The sequence below is a fragment of the Nelumbo lutea genome, chromosome 1, assembly GCF_056320005.1.
Source record: "Nelumbo lutea isolate HS-2025 chromosome 1, American lotus-T2T, whole genome shotgun sequence".
NCBI classification, from domain to species: Eukaryota; Viridiplantae; Streptophyta; class Magnoliopsida; order Proteales; family Nelumbonaceae; genus Nelumbo; species Nelumbo lutea.
The window spans coordinates 136,951,888-136,958,810 of record NC_142684.1 but is presented as its reverse complement, the minus strand read 5'-3'; the positions used below and the strand labels follow the sequence as shown (position 1 = coordinate 136,958,810).

General features: G+C 34.9%; 1 long non-coding RNA gene across 4 annotated transcripts; it reads left to right on the top strand.

Moving 5' to 3' along the window:
• The first annotated feature begins 498 nt into the window (after positions 1 to 498).
• LOC148877822 (uncharacterized) lies at positions 499 to 5,334 on the top strand. Of its 4 annotated transcripts, XR_016105595.1 has the most exons (5): positions 499 to 751; positions 854 to 2,257; positions 3,753 to 3,837; positions 4,827 to 4,982; positions 5,086 to 5,334. It is a non-coding gene; the product is annotated as an uncharacterized LOC148877822 (long non-coding RNA). The 4 variants fall into 4 exon arrangements; XR_016105596.1 differs by lacking the exons at positions 4,827 to 4,982; positions 5,086 to 5,334 and having other exon boundaries at positions 516 to 751; positions 854 to 1,146; positions 1,422 to 2,257; positions 3,753 to 4,210; XR_016105597.1 differs by lacking the exons at positions 4,827 to 4,982; positions 5,086 to 5,334 and having other exon boundaries at positions 516 to 751; positions 854 to 1,222; positions 1,422 to 2,257; positions 3,753 to 4,210.
• Positions 5,335 to 6,923: the final 1,589 nt, after the last annotated feature.

The window sequence follows — 6,923 nt, the reverse complement described above, 5'->3', positions numbered from 1 at the left end:
GCTTTTGAACTTTGGGCGATTAAAATATATTATAATCTAAAGCCAAAACACCTTTTAAGCCCCAAAGTAGAAAACCTAAGATTGGGATTTTGTCTTCTAAGCTTTAAAAATCACTAACCCCTTCTTTTGCTAAATGGGTTTCAAGGAATTTCTATCTTTGAACACTTGATATTCAAATAATGACAGTTATAAGAAAATAGGGGAGGTAAGAAAACATTTTGGGAGGTCATCTACCCCATAGCTTTTGCTTACAAAAACTCTTTCATTTATTTCCATCAAAATTGTCCAAATTGTTGCACCGAGATAGAGCACTGGGCATATCAAAATTGTCCAAATTTAAACTTACGGTCTATTTACCCTCCCCCTCACCAATAATCTCATAGCTAATCTTAGGAAAAAAAAACCATGGATTTTATTTTTAGAGAGTGAAATTGGTTGGACAAAGAATTTTTTAGTAAAAATAGAATCTATTCAGGCCCCATTTGGTTTTTAGGAGTAGGGGTTTGGAGTCCGAATCGAAATGGTCTATTCTGATTTCAATTGTTTGGTTGGGCGGAATTGGAGTCCTATTCCCATTCCTAGTGGAATGGCATTCTTTGATTTGAGAGAATGGTCATTCCCTCTCCCTCCCTTTGGAATGAGATCATATTCCTGTTGATTCCAATTCCCATTCCTGTTTAAATCAAACAAACTATGGGAATAGACCATTCTAGTTCTAACTGTAAATCAAATAGACTGGGGGTTTGAGGAGGTATTGCTTTATGCTCTCTAAGGCATTTTTGCATGCCTCATCCCACTCAAATGGGATATCTTTTTTCATTAGCTTGTTGAATGGTTGACAATGTCCTGTCAGGTTGGAGATGAATCGTCGAATGTAAGTCAGTCGTCCTTGAAGACTCTTCAACTCTTGTAGGTTCCGCGGCTCTGGCATGTTTTGGATGGTGTCAATTTTTTACTGATCTATTTCAATCCCTTGATGGTGATCAATGAACCCGAGGAACTTGCTTGAGGTGACACCAAATGCATACTTGAGAGGGTTCATCTTTAGCTGATACCTCCTTAGCCAATTGAAGATGCTATGCAAATCATCGAGATGGTCTTCTCTCTTCTTAGCCTTTACAACCAAATCATCGACATAGCACGCTAGTACGTAGCACTAGCATTCTTAAGCCCAAAAGGCATCACTTTGTAATAGTAGATCCCCTTTGGTGTTCGGAAGGTCGTGAGTTCTTCATCCTTAGGCGCCATATGAATTTGATTGTATTCAGATTAATTGTTCATAAAGGATAATACCTCGTGGCCTGTAGTTGCATCTATCATGAGTTTAGCGATAGGCAAAGGAAAGTCATCTTTTAGGCAAGCTTGATTTAGGTCTCGAAAGTCAACATAGACCCGAATTTGACCATTCTTCTTTCTCACAGGAACAATGTTTGCAATCTAAGTTGGATATTTCACCTGTCGAATGAAACCAGCTTCAATGATCTTGTTGATTTCTACTTCAATTTGCGGAATCAACTCGGGCCGAAATCGACATTGTGCTTGCTTGATTGGTCATACCCCATGCCTAATAGAGAGGTGGTGGACAACAACCTTTGGGTATAACCCAAGTATTTCCTTGTATGTCCAAGCAAAGACATCCTTGTTCTCCTGAAGTAGTTTGAAGTTTTTGACTTCTTTAGGGCTAAGGAGTGCACTGATGTAGATAGGTCTAGGTTCCTCTTCAGTTCCAAGGTTCAACTCCTTTAGGTCATCCACTGTTGCTTGGCCTCATTCTTCAAAGGTAGATGGAGCAGGCTCAAGTTCTTCATCTAAAGAAGTGTTTAATAGATCTTCGTCCTCCTTCTCCTTAATGGTGATGTGATTAAACGAGACAATGTCTTCATCCTCAGTTAGCCCTTCACTTTGTTCTTCCATGTCTTGTCTTGGTTGAAGGTTGAACTTTGATTAAGAAGATTATGGAGATGTGATGACAATAGTCTGTTGTTTAACTGTCAATGTCTCAATAAAAGAAACTTCCAAATTCGCCGCCCTCTTTGTATGAAAAGGAACAACACTTCGAGGCTCTGACTTCTCCTTTGTAGCAATGGCACATTGTAGGCTTTGACTTTGTTATCAGCCCTTTTTCTTCATATTGGCACCCTTGGGTCCTATGCGGGAGAGTACCGAAGTCCTTTGTGGTTAAGCAGATGACGTTGGAGCAGCATCTTGTCCTCTGAGCCTATCGAATATTGATTGTCTCTCTCGGTTCTCTTAACCGGTCAGTAATTATTTTATTAAATTAATAATATTTATCTGTAATAGTCAATAATTATAATATTTTATTAAATAATCAATAACAATACTTTTAATAACATTTTTAATTATTTTTAATATAACAATAATTACTAAATTTATTAACAATATTTATAACTTTAATTTAAAGTAAAATTAAAATAAATATCTATTTATTAATAATATTTATAATAACAGTAATTATTATTATAATCACTAATTATATATTTATTAAATTACTATAATAGTCAGTACTTATTAAATTACAGCAATTAATTACCATAATAATCGGTAGATTCCATTAATTATCCATTAATTACTGTAATTAATGGGTTGTGAGTTCTCATATGGGAATCTACATTCCATTTGTTGGAGAGAGAGCATCCGTTTTCTATATATATATAAAAGATTAGACATTGATTGATATATAAGAAAAAATCTTACTGTGCATGATAGGTGCTTAAACCATGAGATCAAGGTTCTAGAAGTGTCTTTCATTTTATATGAATGTGAATAGCTGTAAAGCATAAGTTTCCTTCAGTTCTCCTCACGGACTAATTTTAAGTAGTCTCCCACTAATAGAAGCTATCTATGTCAAGTGGGGCTATCTCATAATATAGTAGTTTAAGAAATCACAGGGTATAGATAAATAACTAAGGGTAAAAGACTTATCAGACCGATTTAGTCAATGGTGGATTGATTTGGTCGGACCATATTAGGTTTGTGTACGGGTTTGGGATTGAACCGACTAACTCGAAGCAGGTCAACGTAAGTAAATCAGGTCAGTCTAAATTTTGGTCGGGTTGTATGGATATTGGTCGTCCGGACGTTCCAAACCGGGCAAAGCGGGCACCAAACCATCCCATCTAAAACATTTCAAATTCGGGTTGACCCGGATCGGTTTGTATCGGGTCGATCGAGCTGTGTGAATTCTAGTTGGACCGGATGACCCAAACTGGACAAAGCAAGTGATACCAAACCATCTCGACCAGGTCTATTTTGGATTCAGGTTGCCCCAGATCAGTATATGGTGGATCAGGCTAGACCACGTTGAACTGGTCCGAACTTGGGTCAAATTGTTTTGGATTTATGCTGGGTGAAGTGTGTCGATTCAAGACAAAACTAAATTTAGTTAATAATTAATACATTAATTATAAATTATTTAATTCAAATAAAGAAAGTTAAAAAAAAGGCTAAGGAATTAATATTTATGTCTCTAATGGTTAACCAAATGGTTATCCACAACCCAATCCAACCCAAGCCATTTAAATGAGTGGATTGGATGATGGATTGATCACACAACCCACCAAGTAAATGGGCAAATTAGATGGGTTAGGTACTGGGTGGATTGGGTGGGCTCAACGGGTTGGATGAAAAATTGCCACCCCTATGTGAGATCCCCAACCTTTTGAAGAACCTCTGCACTAACTTTTGACTGTTGATGGTTGTTGAAGTTCAAACTCTTATTTTTGGCATTTCAGGAGATTAGTTGGCCATGCTGGTATTCAAAGGTACAGAGATCTAGTCGAACAGGGTTGTTGGTGGTGAAGGCACCATATTCTAGTGGTAATCTCCAAAACTCTTATTGTTGGGAATTTATGTTCTCTTCATTTTATTTATTTTGGTTCCAAGCTTCATTTCCCGGTAAATGATCATAAGAGGAAACTGCAAATGTCTACTTCAATCCATGTTCCTGAAGATACAATACATTGAAGTTCAAATCCAAAATATTTTGTCCACAAAATTTCACATCCCCATTTATTTAATTTTGCTGAATCTGTGAAGGGTTAACTCAACAAGCACTGTAATTTATTTGCCAATGTGGATCAGTTTGCTGTAGTTTGGTTTTGGATTTCCGTATGTTAATGCCAGTCAAATTTTGCGCTTGGTGCTAACATATCATCCACAAGTGAAGCGCCCAAGGCCTAATTTATTTGCATTCTCTTTGATTCATTATGAAAATTTGAAAGAAATAAAGGATAAGAGTGTGTTTCAGACCTTTTTTTTTTTTTTTTTTTGTTTTTTTGCAGCTGGTTCAGGGGGACCAGTTTAGGTCTCCTCTACCCCTGAACCGGTTAAACCTCCGATACACCTATTTTAAGGGCGTATCGAAGAAGCCCCAGAACAATATGTATCAGTGACCAATGTGTATCGATACTTTGTATCTTGGTTATAAGATATGTTTAAGTCCATTTTAAAACCTCAGGACATGTTTAAGTCCATTTCTAAAACCTCAGGGTACTTTTAAGTATTTTATCCAATAATTAACCCTCTTAATATATAAATTTGAGATTTGTAATTTAGATTGTCAAAAGAGAAAATACTCCTCACGAAAAAAAAATAGTGAAAAGTCAAGAGTTTGATGGGGCACTCAAATCATTTTCCATTTATTATATTATAATACTATTAAACAGTTTGACAATGCTATTTAATATATCATTTGTTTATTAAGAAACTGAAACACCAAATTCGTACATGTTGCTTTTATTTAGTTATGTTGTACTTTTCTTGGGAGAGAATGGTTTGGTTTAGTAATTAGTGGCTATTGTCCTCAGATGCAATGAATGGATTGATATTTTTGTGTCCAAGTGTAGCCATTGGGTGGATTAGATTGGGCTGGGTGCGAGTTGAATAGCAAGTGCGGGGTCGTTGCTGAGTGAGATTTTTTGGATCAAATCCTGTGAAAAAAACAAAGAACATGAAAACAGTTGGTAGGTTTTTTTCTTTCAATTAATTTTTATTTAATGTTTCGATTTTTTTTCAATTTAAATAAGATGGTTGAAAAGTTGAATCTCCTTTTGGCCTGCCTATCAGAGTAGGCTCCTTTGGTTGCACATCAAGGGAATGTGGAATCTCCACCCATCCATGTAATTAAAGAGAAAGACAGAGACAGAGAAGAGAGGGGGTACTCAATCCATCTAAATCAACGGAATGTGTGGTTCAACACATTTCTGTTTATGTAAGAGAGAGAGAGAGTAATACCCAATCCATCTACATCAACGCAATGTGTGGTTCAGCTCATATGTATTTATGTAAGAGAGAGAGGGCTACCTAATTCATCTATATCAACGCAATGTGTGGTTCAATACAATGATTAAAGTATAGTATCGGACAAATTAGATGTAGATACGGATATAGATACGTTTTGAAAACGCATAGATACGAACGAAAAATATGGATATGTTAAGGTAACACATAAAAATTTCATAATATATTAATAATATTAAATTTAAGGTCAAATAATCATAAATAATATATAAATATATAGAAAATGTATATTTAATGGTGTATATGAAAAAAATATATTACTATTAAAATAATATGATGCATAGATATCAGACAATTATATTGATAATGTATCATCGAGAGTCCAAAATGCAAAACATATTTTCTTATTATATATTAATTATTTTTGGTTTTACTATTTTTAGTTTATTACATTAACAAAAAGGTCAACCAAATATTAATTTCTCTATGTAAATTAAAATATCCATTAATAATTTATAAAATGTATAATCTCAACTTAAAATATATCAAATCTATTAAAATTTCTAAGATACATATCATATGCAAATTCACAAATTTTGACTTTTAAAATGATTATTCCATTATTATATTTTTATTCCTATAATTTTCTAATTAAAAATCTTTTTTTGGTATAAATATAGATTAGTAGCCTTCATAGGTTCAATTTAAGATTATATTCTAGAGTATTTTGTAAATGGTTTTTTATTTCCTTATATATAATGTTCAAATTTATAAATTTTAAGTATTAAAATAATTACTCTCCTATTAATATTATATTTTTATAAATTTTTTGAGATTCAAATCATACTTCGATATAAACATGGATTTGATATATTATTTATTTCTGTTATTTTATAAAATACTGATTTTAAATTTTACTTTTTAAATTTTTAGTTGGAATTAACTGTAATATGTATTATTTATTTGAATTGCATTTATGAAATAAGCAAATAAAATTTGTATTCATTTACTCATAAATACAAAAGGCGGAGTGACGTGTTGGTTTATAGGCACGGACGTTAAGCTCTCCCAGCTTCTAATGCGAGTTCGATTCCCTCCAACTTTATTTTTCAGAAGAATATGCGTGCATTGGCGTCTTGCGGGTGGTGTATCGATCTATATCGGTCCATATCATATGTATCAGACGATACTGTGTGACACGGACCGATACACACCCATATCAATGGGATACACATGACTAGCATGATACATATCCAGTCGTAACGTATCTCATGCCAAACACTAATGATACCAATACGGGGAATTCGGGATTAATCAACGAATATGGCACTAAACAAAAGCAAGTGGCGAAATAGAAATTCTCCCTAGCCGATGCCCCACACAATGGAAGTTTGCCACCTGTCATTCTGCACGAATTCCCCAATGCATGCATAGCTAACAGGACGGTTAACCCCACATTAGGGCACTAATGCTAGTCTTAGCCCCACATTTCCATGCCGGCTAACCCATCACACAACCAAGAGCCCATATTTCGGCTAGCGCCTTGTGTTCACTGCAGGTGATGGATTCCGACAGGTAAAGTGGAGAACCTCTTACGCCCCCCGCCTTCCGCTCTCTTGTCTTGGTCCCGCCTTCTTCACCAGCCCAAAATTGACAACCTTAAT